This window comes from Lepisosteus platostomus, chromosome 9, assembly GCF_059453375.1.
Source record: "Lepisosteus platostomus isolate fLepPlt1 chromosome 9, fLepPlt1.hap1, whole genome shotgun sequence".
Taxonomy (NCBI): Eukaryota; Metazoa; Chordata; class Actinopteri; order Semionotiformes; family Lepisosteidae; genus Lepisosteus; species Lepisosteus platostomus.
In genome coordinates, this window is record NC_142619.1 from 15786493 (window position 1) to 15805771 (window position 19279).

Here is a 19279-nt window from a genome sequence, read left to right on the forward strand (position 1 = left end):
GGGTTTCCTCTTGGTCCTCCAGTTTCTTCCCACATTCAAAAGACATACAGGTAGATTAATTGGCTTTTGGAAAAATCAGTGCTGGTCTTAGTGTCTACAGTACATTTGCCCTGCAATGGACTGGCAACCCACCCAGGTTGTATCCAGCCTTATGCCCATTTCTCATTGAATGATAACACTAATCATCATGGCCAGCTCGGTGGCTAACAATGCTGTCTTGCAGTGCTGGGGCTGTGGGTTCGATTCTGGACCTGGGGTGCTATCTGCATGGAGTTTGTTCTACCTGTGATAGTGTGGGTTTTCTCCCGGTGCTTGGTTTTCCTCCCACAGTCCACAACCATTTTGGTGAGTTAATTGGCTATGGGGAAAAATGGCCCTAGGGGTTGTTTCATGAAGCAGGTTTATCTACAGTAGTTCAAGATATTTTCACATTAGCCAGATTGAAGTACAGTAACTTCAGTCTTATTTCAATTTCATGACAAACTCAGGTTTCACTTGTCCAGTTAAAGCAAGTCGTGCTTAAACAACCTGACTAACAGTGCAAGCACACTAAAATTCAGAAGGGACTGTTTCACAAAGTGAGATTACTCAGTTAACCAGATAACTTCAGTAAAGATGTTGACAAATGTCTGGGTTTTCAGTTTCATGAAGCAAGATCGTTTTGCATCCAATTAAATAAATATAGAAATATTATATTCTTAACTTCCTCCAGGGCAGGTTAAATCAAACTTAGCCTGACTTTGTGGTTAAGAGCTTGACTCAAATCAATTTTTGGGTAGTCCTCTGCAAAAACTAATGTCACTTTTCATCAGGAATCGAGTTGACATTAGAGCTTTGTGGACAGAATGAAAGTTTAAAGGTTACCAAAACCCTTTACAGTTCAATGATTTGTTTTTATGCCTTCTAAACATGCCTCCTGTTCCGACAATTGTATGGGTGGGCATATGGGAACTTTATCACAGATCTCCTCACTTTTGCTTTTGGAGTCTGCGAAGTCAAACCTTCAATAGAGCTGAGTAACTTCATTGACAAAACTAGCACAGTCTGCAATATGTACATTTTGCCTTGTCCTCTTTTCCCATCATTATATTTAGCCCATCCCATGCCTGCTTTGCTTTACAGTACCTAGAGTATGTAAAGCTCCTGCTCAACTTTAATTTTAAAATATGTCTTATGCCGGCATCACACTACACGACTTTTCTGAGGATTTTCAGTCGTTTCCTTCATTTACATAATCATAAGAAAATCACAGCTAGTTGTAGAGAGTCGCAGCAAGTACCCGTTACCATCAGTGGTGTAGTGTGACACCCCCAGCGACTCAGTCATAGCGCTCTTAATAGCCCGTATAACTCTCTGAGACTCACAGGTCATAGGGGTGGGCTCTCATGTCTGCGACAGTAAAATGGAGGAGAGGCTCGTCGAACTTTGGAGCCAGCACAGATGTCTATTTAGTGTTTCATGTTTGTTGTTTTGTGTTTGTTTACTTTTGTGCAGTGCTCCTCCTCTTATTCCAGTGTGCTCCATGTTGATTGTTGACCTCACAGTACTTTCACGGCGCAATACGAGGTTTGAAACTGTGATGAAAAGTCTTGAGGGAATCATGTAATTAGTCACCCCCTGCGATTCCTAGTCATATAATTTGACATCCTCCAGGACAGAAAAGGCAGCGTGATTCAGCAACTGCAATCGTTAAACTTGACATGCTCTCCGACTAGAAGTCATGTGGAGTCATGTAGTGTGACGCCGGCTTTAGATCTTCTTACTTTATTCCCAAATTCCTTCTCTTTCTCCCTGAACATGCCTGTATCACCTTTAATAAAGGCAAGCCACTTCTCATTTAGACACATCCTAAGTTCTTTTAACAACAATTGCTTATTGGTAGGAAAAATTCTGATAGTCTGTATTATTGTGTCTTGTTAAATCAGAATATTTAAGCCTGAATCACTGTAACCAAATAACTTTAACCTGAGTTTGCCTTTGTGAAAACTGAGTAATCCTGAAGTCAGTTATTGGGTTCTACCTGGCTCATTTAAGAAAATCCTGAATTAAGCTTGTTTCAAAACAGCCTCCTGGTATGAGAGTGTGTATGTCTGTGTCTACCCTCCAATGGACTGCCATCTTGTTCAGGGTGCACTCTGTCTGGCGCCCACGTGTTACTGGGAAAGGCTTCGACTCTCCTGTAGCACTGAATTGGATAAAGTTGTTAGAAAATGGATGGAGAATAAGAATGAACATATTGTAACGAATTCAGGTTTGGTGAGGACAGACACAGAGACTGAGTTAAAAACAGCGCTTTATTTATTTTTTCGTCACCACCAGCCGAGAGAGAGAGACAAGACAGCCTGCCCGAGACAGAGAGTGTAACACCCAGGGGTGCGGAATCAGGGAACTTTTTACATGGGAAACAGGCAATCTCCTCAGACTGTACACCCGTTTCACTGTGGGACAGCTGCACTGGCCAGCGGCCTTCCTAAACCCCGACCTGACCACTTCCACTCCTGTCCTGGCCCTCACCACGTACGCCAGCCGGGCGCTCTTCTGCCGCAGCACTGGGCGATTGCGCTACAATATGTTAAAAATACTCATTTCCAGGGCATGTGACTATGCAATATTCTATCAATTTCAATGTACCATGAGCCAGGTACAGTTGCAGTGGGATTGAATTTGATCATTTGGCATATGAAAGTGGCTTAAATTTTCATTAATTAATTATACGAAGACATACTGGATCAATTGAAACATACGAAAAGCAGATTGAGATTGTTTAAATGAGCAAAGATATATGCAATGTTTGCTAATTTACATAGCCATTTCAAGTCATGTTAACGGTCCTGCAGGTTTACAAGAAAAATTCGAAGTTCTTCCCGAAGCTCAAACAGGCGATTGAGGACTTTTCCGTGTGGAAGCCACCGCACTTCAGTGTGATCACTGCCCATTTCATCACAAAGCTGAGAAAAAAGCCAGGCATTCAGAGGGTGGCCATTCACAAAATTTACCAGTTTAAAGGCTTCATCAAGTACTTTTTTTTAGATCTGCATGCAAATTGTGCGTGGCGAGTGCTTCTCTTTGTATACAACGTGTTGATTTTGCTTCTGGTGCAACAGTTTGAATACATGGAACAACTCCTTTCTCAGAACCAATCATGGCTTTTGCTCCACCCGCGCTTATTCCAACACATCGACTCCAATCCAGTTTATTTTCTTGAATAAAATCATCAATAGCTTTAAAAATAGCTTCCCCAGTTGTATGTCCGGGTAAAGGTTGGTAGAATTAAAGATCATCGTGTACTTTTTTATTTACCTCGTATCTGACAAACACTAAAAGACTGGCAAAATTCACAATATCTGTGTATTCATCAACTTGTAGAGCGTAATAGCGACTCTCGGACTTGTGACAATAATATCTGTATTATATTTTCAGCCATTTCTATGACTCTGCGATGAACGGTGTTGTTTGTTATTGAGGAGAATATGATCGATAACTTTGCTTGCCTTATCTCCAATCATCACTTACGCCATTACTTTGGCTGCAGGTTTTACCAATTTCTCGCCAATCACTTCAGCAAGCTCCGTATTTTGCCATTAAGTACGCCACAAGATACCAAGCTTTCAAAGCTTTCATATTGTAGCGCTCTCAGGTTCACGTGGGTATGCGCCCTCGCCCCTGCCGCCTCAGATCAGCCCCCCACTGAGCCCGGGCCTCCGTCATCACTCAACAGGGGCCGAGCCAGTTGAGCTAAAGGAAATCTCCCGTCCGCCCAACAGCTGCGTTTCCTGCTATTCACAAGGAAGGGCGGTGACGTCACCGCACTGGTAAGCCGGCTCGAACAACCTGCAATGGTGGCCCTATGTGTTACAATATTTGAACCCATCGTCACACTGCGCATATTTTTCTGGGAGTTTTGGAAATCTTTGTGTTTATTGTCTCGAAATGGCGTTTGAGGTTGGATGGTTTCATATTTTCATTTGTGAGTGTTTCATAACAAATCACACATAGTGGAATAGGCTCTTCTTCTTCTATCGACAGTCCATGAAAATCCAAATTCAAGATAATCTTTGTCGTATTTGGGGACATTTTTCATTTTCTTTGTGGCTGACCCTTTTAATAAACTTACAGATGGTTCACACTCTTTAATTATTTAACTGTTACAGATGTCTGATGCAGATATATCACCGCATTCTTTCAGACAGTTATCACTAACGTTTGCATTTCCTTATTTTCTGTTGTACGTTTCAAACATTCCATTTCAGTGATCCATATTTAAGAGTATAAAAAATACAAAAGAGATCAATTTTGTTAATTTTGTTAATAGACTGCACTTCAAGATTAACTAGTAACCAACGACATAGTTTTGCACATCTGCAATAAAGGCAAGTGTACTTTCCGTTCGTGTGTAAAATATAGATCAGAACAGAACTTATCACAGAATGACTGTTAGCTGTGTTCTTAACGATGACATAAAAAATTATGACACCAAAAACTCCGCCCTTTGAGCTAACCTGTGTGTGTTGTATAAGCGTTGGGTAACACTCACCTCTTACCTTCTGCAGTTGTAACATAAACAAATCTGAATGCTTGCTCCGGGGAACCGATGCCAGCACTCGCTCCATCAACCACTCAAACATCGCTGGGGCATTAAACAGTCCAAGAGGCATCATTGTGAACTGCCAGAGCCCTTGGCTAATGGAGAAGGCCGTCTTCGGGTGAGCCTCTGGTGAGAGCGGAACCTGCCAGTAACCACAGCGGAGATCGAGGGAGCTGAACCAGGTCGATGTGGAAATGTAGTCCAGCGCATCATCCATCCAGGGCAGCGGACAGGAGTCCTTCTGGGTGACCTCGTTCAGCTTCTTGTAGTCCACACAAAACCTCCACAAGCCATCCTTCTTCCTGACTAAAATGACCAGGGAAGACCACGGACTCGCGTAAGGCTCGATCACTCCTGCTGCAGCGATCTCCCAAACCTTCTGCTTCACAGCAGCCCGCTTGACGTAGGCCATCCCTCTGGATGGAATGTGAATGGGTCGCGCATCCCCGGTGTTGATCTCATGCTATGTGCAGTCCTCATCCCTCGCCACGAACAGATCTTTGTTCTCGGCAAGGAGAGACTGCAGCCACCATTGCTGGTCTCAAGTGAGGCCCTCGCCTCTACGCTGCAGTAGCTCCCCCACAGCATGCCTTATCTCACTATCGCTCTTGGCCCCCGCATTCCCCCCAGCGGCCAACCCCACCTGGCCAGGCAGCCCGGGAGTCAGCCCCAACAATGCCTGCTGCTGCCGCCTCCACTTCCTGCTCTGGTCAGCCTGTGCACCCCAGACAACTCCTGCCCCGCCTGCCGCAAGACAGATTTCTTCCCCCTGCCCCACCAACTCTTGCCGGCCCAAGCCAAGGCAACCACCCACCTACTGCAACCAGTCCAACCCCAGGATACAGTCCTTGTGGATTGGGTTGAGGTAGAAGTGATATTTTACCCTCGTAGCCCCAAACTGCACGGTGAGTGCCCACTTGCTGAGGACCTCTGCATACTGTCCCATCACCATCCTCAGGCACAGGCTGGTGGTTTCCCATTCTGGAGGGTCCAGAGAGAAGAGAGAAGAGAGAAGAGAGAAGACAGCAACACACAGGGGGCTATTCGGGTAGTTACACAGGGATAGGGTGGCAATTGGGTACAAGTATAACAGGGGTTCGAAACCAGGGAACTAATTACAAGAATCCAGGAGATCTCACCAGACTGTACTCCCATTTTTCCATGGGTCAGCAGCACTGTTCAGTGGCTTTCCTAGTCCCAGCCCTGACCACTACTACTCCGATCCTGCCCCCTTGCAGCGTACCCCAGCCGGGTGCTCTGTGGCCGCAGAGCCAGGCGAATGCGCTACAATATATAGTAATACTGTAACAACTGTGGGGTTTGGCACAGAATGGAGCAGGCGTAGGACTCAGGAAAAGGGGCTAAACCATTTATTAACCAGAACCTGTGAAAGGTACACACACAGGGACAGGGATTACAGAGCTGCACCCACACTAACACAGACATGTACTGTAAGTTAAGAGGCTGCTTCACAGCCCCCGCCCCCTTATATACAGTCCGGTTCCCCAAAGTCCTGCCCCTCAGGCGCTGTTCACAGCCCGCAGTGCATGCCCATGGCTGACGGAGCAGCCATTAAAGCACCCAACATGGGTGCTACAATACTTAAAATGTGAGTATATTTTTACTACTGTACTCCATTCTCATATATTGAATTTTAATAAATTGTTTTCTACAGCTAAAACAAAACTGTGATAAAGTAAAATAAAATACCAAAAAAAAACTTTTGCGTATCTCCACTTTGGGAAACACTGCATAGACTAAGCAATTTAGCACTATAATAAGGGGATCAGCGTGCTATGTGCACAGTGTGCAGTGATGGCTCCAAATGCAGTAGCAGCTTATTACTGAAATAATATCGTTACTACAAAATTATTTAAGTGTTCATCACTGTGTGATATAATATGATGTAAAATTGCATTCCAATCACAATACGATAGGCCTACATCTCATTTTCTAATCCTGAAGGAAGGTACTGTATCATCAGGTTTACACCTACTAATGTATGTTGCTCAGGCATGTAGTACATAGTTTATCCCATCAGCCCACTGTACTCTTTCTTCAACATCTTTTGTTGCCCTCCTATCACATTGTGATTGTCAAAGTTTAGAGGGGAAGGGCACTATTAGCAATAATAATAATTGCTTACACTTACAGTATATAGCGCTTTTCTGGACACTCAACTCAAAGTGCTTTAAAGGTAATGGAGACTCCCCTCCACCACCACTAATGTGTAGCATCCACCTGGATGATGTGACGGCAGCCATAGTGCATCAGTCTACTCACCACACAACAGCTATTAATGGAGAGGAGAACAGGGTGATGAAGCTAATTCATAGATGGGTATTATTAGGAGGTCATGATTGGTAATGGCCAATAGGAAATTTGGCCAGGATGCCAGGGTTGCACCCCTACTCTTTTCGAGAAACGCCCTGGGATTTTTAATGCCACCGAGAGTTAGGAGCTGAGCTTTACGTCTCATCTGAAGAAGAGCTCCCTTTTATGGTGTAGTGTCCCCATCACTATACTGAGGCATTAAGACCCAGATAGACCACAGGGTGAGCGCCCCCTGCTGGCCTCACTAACACCTCTTCCAGCAGCAACCTTCGTTTTTCCCCAGGAGGTCTCCCATCTAGGTACTGGCCAGGCTCACACCTTCTTAGTTTCAGTGGTTTGCCAGGTGATATGGCTGCTGGCATATAGTATGTCTCTATCTCTATCATTTATACTATAAATTAAATTAAAAACAACTTGGATATGCCACATGAACAAGTTTAACACCAACAGACCCTGTATTAATTAGGAGGCCATGATTGGCAAGGGCCGATGGGAAATTTGTCCAGGACGCCAGGGTTACACCCCTACTCCTTTCGAGAAACTCCCTGGGATTTTTAATGACCACAGAGTCAGGACCTCAGTTTTACATCTCATCCAAAGGACAGTGCCTGTTTACAGTATAGTGTCCCTGTCACCATCCTGGCCCACATGGACCACAGGTGAGCACCCCCTGCTGGCCCCACTAACACCTCTTCCAGCAGCAACCTTAGTTTTTCCCAGGAGGTCTCCCATCCAGGTACTGACCAGGCTCATACTTGCTTAGCTTCAGTGGTTTGTTAGTTGAGTTGCAGAGTGATATGGCTACTGGCTAAAAATTAAAGAAAATAAGAGCATTTTCTTTAATATTTCCTTACATTTAGAATGTAACACATTTTACCCACTGTAATCTTATGTCCTCTAAAAATAACCAATCTACTTAGTAACAAGTTCGATTTAATTTCAGTTTGCTTCACTCCACAGAATATTTATCTCAATATACTGTACAGTATATCAAAATTACTAATAAGTGTAATTACTAATAAGTGTAATACTGATGGCACATCAGATTAAAACATGAGATGTGAATTTATTGTTTTGTGGTTGGAATGTAATTTTAATTGAGGATTACAATACATTTTCCAGCAACAAACACTGAAATCATTACATATTATCCATATTATTTCAGTAATAGGTTGCTACAGTACTACAATCAGAACTTTCCCATGCGATCCAGCATCCCACTTAGTACAGTATTAAATAGATACTCAAGTAGATAGCTGCATCAGCATGCGTAGGTTGCAAAGGCTCAGGTAAAGGGGTATTTTACACTGAAAGGAAAAGAAAACAGACACAATGTTTTGACTTTGGAGCCTTCTTCAGGTGTGTTTCTTCTTCACACAAGCTACACAACCAAAAAGTTGTCTCTCTTTTCTTTTCCTTTCAGCGTGGAATAAACCTTTACCTGTTCCTTTTCTTAACAGAGACTACCTTAGTCCCGTACTTTAGTATCCTGTAGGAGGACACCAACTGTTACGTTGGGTTCATTGCAATTAAGATCATTATCAGTACTGAGCTGGAGATTTGTTTCAGCAGCTACAGTAAGTTTGTTACAAATGTTATTTAGCTAGTGTAATTAGAAGTATAGAACAGAGTAGCTTACTGATCAGTTAATATGCTCCTGTCAACATCAATGGGCCTGCCGTGGGGATGGTCGGCAGCTTGAAGGTCATGGGCATTCAAATCACTAACAACCTGACCTGTGCCTCTACTTCCTCAGGAGATTTGGTATGTCTTCAAAAACACTCAGAAATTTCTACAGATGCGCAGTAGAAAGTATTCTCAATGGGTGCATTACAGTCTGGAATAGCAATTGCTCAGCTCATGAACATAAAAAATGCAGAGGGTGGTGGAGACAGCTGAGGCCCTCACTGGTACAGAACCATCCAGACCATCTTTACCACATGCTGCCTCAGAGTGTCAAATAATATAATCAATGACCAAACCCACCTTGGGTATACACTTTTTTTCTATGAAGATTTATTAGTATAAAAGCCCGACCTCTAGGTTCAAAGAAATCTTCTACCCCACAGCCATAAGACTCATACTCATTTGTTTTGACTGAACTCAAAATACTGGCACCACTTGAATTTTGAACTGAACTGACTGCCACTGCTGAAATTGCACACAGCTGCTTTCTAAATGCTGCTTAAAATTATAGCTGCTTTTCTGTTTCTGTCTCTAAGAATTGTAATGTAATGTTTGTCAATCTATGTCATTTTCTATGTCAATGTTATATCGCCTTAGGCAGCATCTTTCATCTTGTCTAACACTGTGCAGGCAGGGACTGCAAGACTAAACTGGCAATACGTCCAGGAGTGGTCACAGAAGGGAAAACAAAACAAAAATAAAGTGGAAAACCAGTGAAGTGGCCTTGTACAAGGAACAATATTTACAAAAGAGAATAAACAAAAACATTCAACAAAGTCAATCTGCAGTTTCCAGGTGATTTCCCACTAACAGTTTAAAGATACTGATCTACTATACAGCACATATTGTAGACAAGATCACAGTCATCACATAAAGTAGAACTAGACTAGACTAACTGATAAACCATGAGTGCCAGGTTAAATATTATCACACTCCATTACCAATTCCTTTTGATGGACAGGTAAACTTCCATTTAAACCGAGGTGTGTCACAGTCAAAAGGTGACTGAAAACAAGGACAACACTTTGGATCTACAACATGTATCTTTATAAAAACCTGCATTTATCTGAGAAACGTAATCTTCACTTTCCCAGTGTGAGGTTATAGCTTTCATCTCTTGAAGCAGAAAGTCCAAAACAGATGTTTCAGGTCTCCTCATTCACATCTATACAGTCCCTGACAGTTCCGTCACAACAACCTGTTGCCTGTCCAGCCCATCTGTAGGTCTCAGTTAAAGTCCCCTTGCCTGTGCTGTCAAGTGGAAAGGAGGGAAATCAGTGTCTTCTTGGAGAACACAAGCAGAACATTCCCTGTTTTTCAGATCAAACCAAGCACTGCTGCTCTGGATGTGGAGCTTAGTGAAACATCACTGTTAGAGACTTTTGAAGAGAGTTGGGCAGCACTCACCCCGCTGTGCTAAATGTTCTGTGCACTTTATAGAGCTGTCAGAACCTTTTCTGTTAGCAGCTTCGGTATGACAAGGTATGCAAGTTCTGTAGTCTGTAGGCCCTCAGGCAGTGAAGTTGAATGTATTAAGGAGTCAGTAAATTCACATTTGTCAGCAACGTTTGGAAAGAGAAAGTCAAGCAGAGATCTTCCTGCTTTATTGAGATTTCGTCCAGTGGTGCCACTGCACATGTGAACCATCACCAGTTTTCTGGTATAAATTGGGCAGACTGAACATTGCTCTGTCTCTTCAACAAAAGACATGTAAAGTGTGTTCCCTAATACGATAGAATACTATCTGTAGTCTGGAGAAAGTAAAGATGCTTTTTCTGGGTGAGCAACAGTGGCACCAATGACAGAACACTGCATTCAGATTTGCAAGGTTTATTTTCACTTACAGTACATACACTTACGTACACACTATTATTTATTTGACACCTGAAGAAGGCTTCACAGCTGAAACGTTGTGTTTTCTCTCTTCTCTTTTCAGCATGGAATAAATCTATTTCTTGTTCCTATGCATACTATTACTTATGTACTTACATACAATTCCATTAATAGAGAAGAAATATGACATGTGTAAAAAATAGTATTTATTCACAAACTGAAATACACATTTCAATATCACTGAACTTAGAAATAATTTACAGATTTAAATACAGGATACACAGGTCAGACTATAAACAAACACTGACAAAACCAAGATATATTGTAGCGCCCTCGGCGGGTGACGAAGCAGAGGCGCACCCGACTAATGCATGCGCCAGCTAATGCAGGCTGGGAACTGTAGCCAGGAGATGGTCTGAGGGTCCGCAGAGTGATCACTAGGTCACCCTACCTATGTAAATAGTGACTATAAAACCTAATGTAAATAGAAGATAATTGTTTACTCTTGTTTTGCCCCTTTGTCTTGTAACCACCCTAAACCTCTGTATGTGTTCTGTTTACCTTGGTGTGTGTGGTAACCTCTGCTCCTTAAATACACCAGGAGCTGGCCTTCCAGGCCTTCCTTAAGGCTTTTGATCCAGAGGAACTGCAGCATCTGGTAGCATGGCCTACACAAAGCGGACCACCGCCAAGGAGAAGATTAGGGAGATAGCTATAGCGGGGGTGATAAAGCCCTCTTCGAGCCCGTGGTCTGCTCCTGCCATGTTGGTCTGGAAGAAGGACTGCTTGTGGAGGTTATGTGTGAACTATAGGAAGCTGAATGGTGTCACCCAAAAGGACTCCTATCCCCTACCTCAGGATAGATGATGCCCTGATGCCCTGGACTACTGTACATCACCAGGTCGACCTGGTTCAGCTCCCATTGCTCACCTGAAAACAGGCTTCCCCCCAGCGACGCTCGAGCAGGTGATGGAGCGGGTGCTGGTGTTAGTCCTGAGGAGCCAGTGAGTTGTTTACTTGGACAATCTACTGTTCCATGCCCCGTACTTTGACTAAGCCTTGGCAAACCTCTGGACAGTGCTGTCATGCATCCACTGCGTGTCAGGCCTGAAGCTGAACCCCCAGAAATGTGAGCTCCTGCGGCGAGAGATTACCTTTCTGGGACACGTTGTCGGACTGCGAGGGGTGGCTATGGACCCAGGTAAGGTCGCCGCCATGAGGGACTTGTCAACACCAATCCCCTTCGTGGAGCTCTGTAGCTTCCTGGGGCTGGCCTCATACTACCGGAGATTTGTCCGGGACTTCGCCAGCATTTCCTCTCTGCTGTACTGCCTCACTGAGAAGGGCCGATGCTTTCTCTGTAACTTGGACTATGATGCAGCCTATGCAAAGCTCTGGTGGGGGTGACCCCGAGAGGCAGCTAACTGTTGCTACTGCACCCAGCAGGAGCAGTGTGAGAAGGCCGGCCTTGTCAGGGTGGAGCAAAGAACCATGGCCCTGGAGGGTGGATATCGTAGATCTGGCGCAGCAGCAGCAAACGGACCCCGACATCGGGCCAGTGCTCCGCCAGAGGACAGTGGGGACCCAGCTAATGCGGGAGGAGCTCACTTTATACCCCAAGTCCGTCAAAGCTCTCTTCTCACTATGGGAGGTCAAGGACGGGGCGCTGTGTCCGGGGTGGCAGGTGCCTTCCAGTGGTGAGATCTGGTACCATCTGGTGGTGCTCCAAGCACTTCAGCTCAGCGAAAACCCTGCGGTGCCTCTGGGGCATTTCTATTGGGGGTTATACCACCGGTATTTGCGCAGTGTGCGTGGCGCAGAAGGCCCCCCCCGCGTGCTCCCAGGCCCTTCTCCAGCAACATCAGGTGGGGACCCCCATGGAGCATATAGGGGTGGACGTTTTGGGCCCGTTCCCACATACTGTGGCCGGAAACCACTACATCCTGGTGGCCCTGGACTACTTTAACAAGTGGCTCTGCGGGACCAAAGCGCCTCCACGGTGGCTGACGCCCTGTAAGAGAGGATGTTTGCTAGGTTAAGGGTGCCTGGGGAACTGCACAGCGACCAGGGGTGCAATTTTGAGTCCCAGGTCTTCGCCAGGGTATGCCAGCATCTGGGTGCACCCCGGCGTCCTTGATGCTGGGGAGGGAGATCCGCACTCCAGTTGACCTGGTTTTCAGCTCACCGCCCGGGGATGAGCCAGTGAGCCGGCACCACCAGCTGGACCGGACTACAAGTAGGACCTGCAGCAGCAATCCTACCTGTGAGTACACTGCTTTGCCTGGACCCACCTGACACAAGCAAAAGAGATCCTACAACCTCCACTGCAGGGGGCCTGCCTTTAAGGCTGGGGACTGGTGTGGGTCTAGAGCCCACGCCGCTGTAAGGGCCTCAGCCCTTAGCTGGCGCCATCATGGGAGGGGCCCAGTGAGGTTCTGGAGGTGGTGGGCGAGGTCTGCTACCGGGTCCGGTTGCAGAAGCGGGGTAGGGTCACGGTCCTGCATCGAGACCACCTGGCACCCTTCCGAGCTCGGGTGGAGGCGCCCGACGAAGAGGCCTCGGAGGAGCCCAGAGAGCGGCAAGGGGCAGAAGGTTCCACGGCAATTAGTAGAGCAAAGCACAGTCTGTGGGGTTTGTTTGACGTCGGGGGGACACTGGATGCCTCAGGTGGGGGCAATGTAGCGCCCTCGCCAGATGACAAAGCAGATGCGCACCCGGCTTATACATGCACCGCAGTGCAGGCTGGGAACTGTAGCCAGTAGATGGTCTGAGGGTCCACAGAGTTATCACTAAGTTACCCTGCCTATGTAAATAGTGACTATTAAACCTAATATAAATAGAAGATAATGGTTTACTCCTGTTTTTCCCCTTTGTAACCACCCTGAACCTCTGTACATGTTCCAATTTCAACCCTGTGTTAAGCCAAGGGGGATGGTTTAATATTTCTGTTGTTTAACTGTTGGTTGATAAACCTTTGTCAATCTTGATTGTGTGTGTAATCAGGAATGTTGTCTTGATTATTTCCACACAAACCCAGCGCTTGCTACAATATACAGTATACTGTATATACAGTATGAAAACTAAAAATAGCCCACATCTCAACTGTCAGACAGACTTACATGAAGGCACCTTGCAGAGCGTAGGGATGAAATAATCTTTAATGTACTATAGGGTGGATGGTAAGTACAAATGGGGAATATCTATTTACATGCTGATTGACAGTACTTACAACTATGTACATCGCACCGGATGGTCAGCTGCACTGGCAGGTGACCCTTCATCCCCGCCCTGGCTACTACTCCTGTCTTGCCCTTCACCACACACATTAGCTGGGTGCTTTTCGGCCACAACGCCAGGCACTACAGTAGCTTCCCAGCTGTTTTTCGCTCCCTAGATAAGGTGCCTTAGTTTTATGGGTAATCACGTGAGCATGTACAACGAACTTGACCAGTAATAACCCAGTCTAGGCAGTTCAGGCACTGAATTACTGGATGTGAGGATAAGGTTCGCAATTTTTTTTCTCTCTCTATCTTGTACTGGTTTTCATTTAATACCAGTATTTTTCTGTGTGTTTGTGCGAACAGTAAAATTAAATTTGTCTCCAATTTCATACTGTAACCACAAGAGTTGCCATTTTAGCCTTATAAACCGAACATCAGCAAACAATTGCATTTTCTTATAAAAAGGCTTTAGCTAGAATGCCATAATCTTTGTGGCTGTGTCAGTATTTTTTTAGACCTATATTATTTGAACTCTCTGTAACACTTACTGGAGGTGCTTCCCAGATTAAAATATTTCCATGGAATCAATGAAATTGATTATTTTAGCTTCCAGTAGCTGAATCAAACGACAGTAAGAAAAACTTTACAAGTGTTGTAAGATGGCCAGGGGAAGGGTCATCCGTGACAGGTATTTCAGCAACGACCTGCTCAATTTACTCGATTTAGACCTGAGCAAGATTGTTGCCAAGAGAACCTAGTTGATCCGTATATGGAAAGGACTTATTTAAAAAAACAACGAAACACGGGTGTGTCTCGCTAGGAAACAAAATATAAATGCCCCAGAAGCAGTGAACCAGCGCGGAAGCCAGTTGGTGAATGCATTTTGGAGGAGATAAAGGAATCAGATTGGTGTTTGAATGGATTAAAGAATTACGGATTAACGGAAGGAAAAAAGGAGTACAGTTTACGGTTTGTGATTTGGATACGACGCAGATTTGTGGCGCTTTATGGACTTTGGAACTCGGATTGAATAAAGATTGAGAGAACAGATTGCGGACTGGTTTGGAAGTTAGACAGACTGAAGAAACAGAGCAAAACTCCATGGAAAATAGAGAAGAAAAGTGTGGTGCGAGTACTTTATCTCATTTACATACACCTTTCCCCTGGAGACACCACAGTGTATTATGTTATCAGTCCTTCACTGTTTTTCTCTTCATCATGGGAACCCTGGTTCTTAGATACAATATAAAGATATATCTGTATGACATAATGCTTGTATGTCATTATGTTTTGCAAGTTTTATGATCAAGTAGAAGTTAATTCTATGTTGAACATCAGAAAGAACAAATGAAGAATGGTTCTGGTCTGGACCAAGGACTCCATACAGCGACTGCAGGATTGCTATGAATGTATGGACTGGGACATGTTTAAGTACTCATGCTCTGATCTCGATGAAGTGAATATCCTAACAATAAGCCCTGGGTGACCAAATCTCTCAAATCAGCTCTTAATCAGAAACAAAAATCACTTTCTATCAAGGTGATGTTCTGTTTAGGGAAGTATCAAAGAATGTCAAAAGAGAGATTAAGAAGGCTAAATATAGGTATAAGGTTAAAGTAGAGGAAGCAATGTGCATGGGAGGGTATTAAGGCTATGGTGGGAATGCATAAGAATAGAGGCAGTAGTGTCAATGGTAAATCAGACATTGACGTTGATTTTTTGGAGCAAATTAGTGCGTTCAGAGGCAGGATCTCTGATTGTGCAATTAGAATTGATGAGTCTAATGTTTGTAAATGGTTCAGGCAGATTAAGGAGAAGAAGATATTGCCTGTAGCCATATCACTCTACAACTCACAACTGGCAACTGGCAACGCACTGAAGCTAAGCAGGTGTGAGCCTGGTCAGTACCTGGATGGGATGGGCAGGTATGGGGGTGGAAGATGCTACAGCGAGCCTTCTCAGTCTTGTCCTCCAACACCTTGTGGGAAATAAGACCCATGCTAGACTGCTGTTTGTGCTTTTGTCCTCGGCATTTAATTGTATCCAAACTCACCTACTGGCAACTAAGCTATTGGCAAGCCTTGGTCTTGATCTCAGTCTCGTCAGCTGGGTCACTGATTTCAACAGACAGAACCCAGAGGGTGAAAGTCAACAATGTTTTATCCAACAAAAAGCATTCCTCTACTGGGTCCCCCCAAGGATGTCTATTGTCTCCCGTGCTCTCTGTCCTATACACAAACGATTGCAAGCGCTATCACCACTCAAGACACATAATCAAATTTGACGACTCTGTTGTTGTTAGCCTGCTACAAGCAAATGAGTGGAGCCACGGACTGATCGTTGATGAGTTTGCCACCTGGTGTGAACAAAACTTCCTCAAGCTAAATGTGTCTAAGACCAAAGACATGGTAATTGACTTCAGGAAAAACACCCACACTCCCACCCAACCTACTGTACATCAGGGGAGATTCAGTGGATTTAGTGGAACAATACAAAGTACTTGGAGACTGATCTGGACTCCAAGCTTAATTTCGAAGCCAATACTGACCTGATCCTCAGAAAAGGTCAACAGTATCTTTTTTCTTAAGGAAGCTTAAGTATTTTAAGGTCGATGATTCATTGTTGATTTTGTTCTTCCGGTCCTTCCTTGAATGCGTACAAACTTTCACCCTGATCTGCTGGTTTGGCAACCTGAATCTGAGAAGCACGAAGAAAGTGGGCAGCATTGTGAAAATATGCCAGAAGGTCATTGGTGCTGGTCTTTCAGCCCCTCCTCCATCACTTATGTGTTTTGTGTAAAGCAAAATCCATTTGCAATGATCCTTTACACCCCTTGTTCAATAACTTCCAGTTACTCCCATCAGAACGCAGATACCAACGTTCCAACTCCGAAACCAACAGATTCAATTTCTCATTCATACCTGTAGCCATACCGTTACTTAACACTTGACCTTCTATGTAAATATGTATGTATAATTGTTGTTCCTTTCATTTTTGGTTTCTGTCCGTATGTACACCACCACTGATGCTATAAAACAACTAGACCCCTCCCCCCCCTTCTTAGGGATAATAAAGACACTCTATATCTCTTTCTTTTCTCCAAAAGCAATATAAAATCAGTGGTCTCTTGTTCAATTGACATTACTGATGTTTCAGACTACAATTTTCCTGGTTTATAGGATTAATGTGGGGCCAGCAGGGGGTGCTCACCCTGCAGTCCATGTGGGTCCTAATGCCCCAGTATGGTGACTATACTGTAAACAGGCACCGTCCTTCAGATGAGACATAAAACCGAGGCCCTGGCTCTCTGTGGTCATTAAAAAGCCCAGGGTTTCTCAAAAAGAATAGGGGTGTAACCTGGTCAAACAACCTGGCCTCTCCTGGCCAAATTTCCCATTGGCCCTTACCAATCATGGCCTCCTAATAATCCCCATCTTGAATTGGTCATTACACTTCTCTCCTCCCCACTAATAGCTGATGTGTGGTGAGGGTTCTGGCTATGGCTGCCGTCGCATCATCCAGGTGGATGCTGCACATTGGTGGTGGTGGAGGGGAGTCCCCATTACCTGTAAAGTGCTAAAGTGGAGTGTCCGGAAAAACGCTATATAAGTGTAAGTAATTATGATTATGATTATTATTATTATTAAAAACAACACATTTCTCAAGTAACTACTTTTCTTGTATATTTAAAACCAGAATTTGATCAACTAATTTGATAAACTACATCATTAGTTTCTAATGGAGACTAATAAAGCTTTATCTCATGGAGCAAATAGACTATTAAGCAAATTGAAAAATAAGTTTTCACACAACAGAGAAGCCATGAATAGTATGTGGAACTAGAAAGAATGCAAATTAATCATTATTAAGTGTAGCATTTACTACTTATAGAGTCTTAGACTTAGATAAAATGTTAAACAAAATGTCTAAACTCCTAGACAGAGGGTATACTGTATAAATTTGAAAATAAGCCTAGTAGATATTCAGTAAGTATAAGATAAAAAGAGAGCATATGTGCACACAATGTTTGATACACTTAGATTATGTTACACTTTCAATATTCATAAGACCTTCCAGAGTATTTATGAAATTGAGGTGTAAATCTTAGAAATTTCAAAATGTTTTTCTGGGTTTAAACATAACCTACAACCATAAGTCTTACTGAGTAAGTCTCTAGCAACTTTACACACTGGCTAGGTGCATTATTCACACCTCTTTGCAAACTTTCTCAAGCTCTCTCAAGTTGTTTAGAGATTGTATATGGACAGTAGTTTTCAAACCTTTCCACAGATTCTGAATAGCATTCAAGGACATTCATTTTCTTATTTTTAGCTGCTCCAGTGAAACTTTGGCCTTGTGCTTTGAATCATTGTCCTGCAGCAAGTCAAATTTTCATACAGTTTTGTATCTTAAGAAACTTTAAGAAGACTTAAACAGGTTTTCTCTAGTATTTGCCTGTGCATTGCTCCATCCATTTTTCATCAGTTGGAACAAGCTTTTGTAGCCCTGTTGAGGGGAACCATCTCCATAGCTTGATGCTGTTTCCTCCCTGCTTGACTATAGGCATCTATAGTCTATAGGGAATTAAAGGAGTCCCCTAGTCTAAGGGAGTATAGGAGACGTGCTGTGTTATGTCTGCACCAAAGATAATGCGCAATACCATGAAATGCACATTTTATTTCCATTTCCATGGATCACTATTATTGAACACAGAAGCCACTCAACTGTTTGCGTGGCTCATTTAAGGTAATTGTGTGTACCTAAATTACTTTCCATTTGCCACGGCAAAGGATATAAATACTAATGCAATCATTTTTATTTAAAGTAATTATTTCTTTGTTAGTGTTGATTGGATTTGGATGCATATGCTATATAACAAATACTATACGAATTCCTACTTCAAGATGTTGTGATTGTAAGCTTTTAAGCAACAAAATATTAAAACTGAATACTTTTGCAAACCAATGACTGTATTATAATATTAAAATTGTAATTATATATTATTTTATTATATACAATTTATACAATAAATTGTATAAATTTATACAAATATACAATTTATACAATTATATATTGTATAAAATAAAAGATACAATTAATTTTATTAAATCATTGTTCTTGTAAGCCGGACAATTCTAATAGCCATTCTTTTACTAAGAAAAGGTATTAGATTTAACTATAATTAGATTTAATTTTTTGTATAAATATTGTTTTTTATATCTCCTAAATATGTAAACTACAATGCAGATATTTAATAGAAAATTAAACTGTGAAAATAACTGCAGGTCAAAGGAAGCATTAGAAATTATTAACTGTCAATTAGGGTGATAAAATATGCTACAGCCAGTTAGGGAAGTCAATATACTGTAAATATAATCTGTGAAGTTATGATATTTTTACTCTGTGGGAACATTAAAACATGAGATCATATCAAAGACTAGCTTAGTGTGCACCTCTGTCTTTAAGGATGACCTAACCATTTAGCCAGTTGTAGAGAAGCCTAAAACCACCCATCAAGTAGCTAAGGAATGCTTGACTAGACAGGTCTTAAACTAGTCATCTGGAAGCACTTCCAAAGGTTTCTATCCTTTAAGCTAAGAATCTTAGCTTCCAGCTGTGG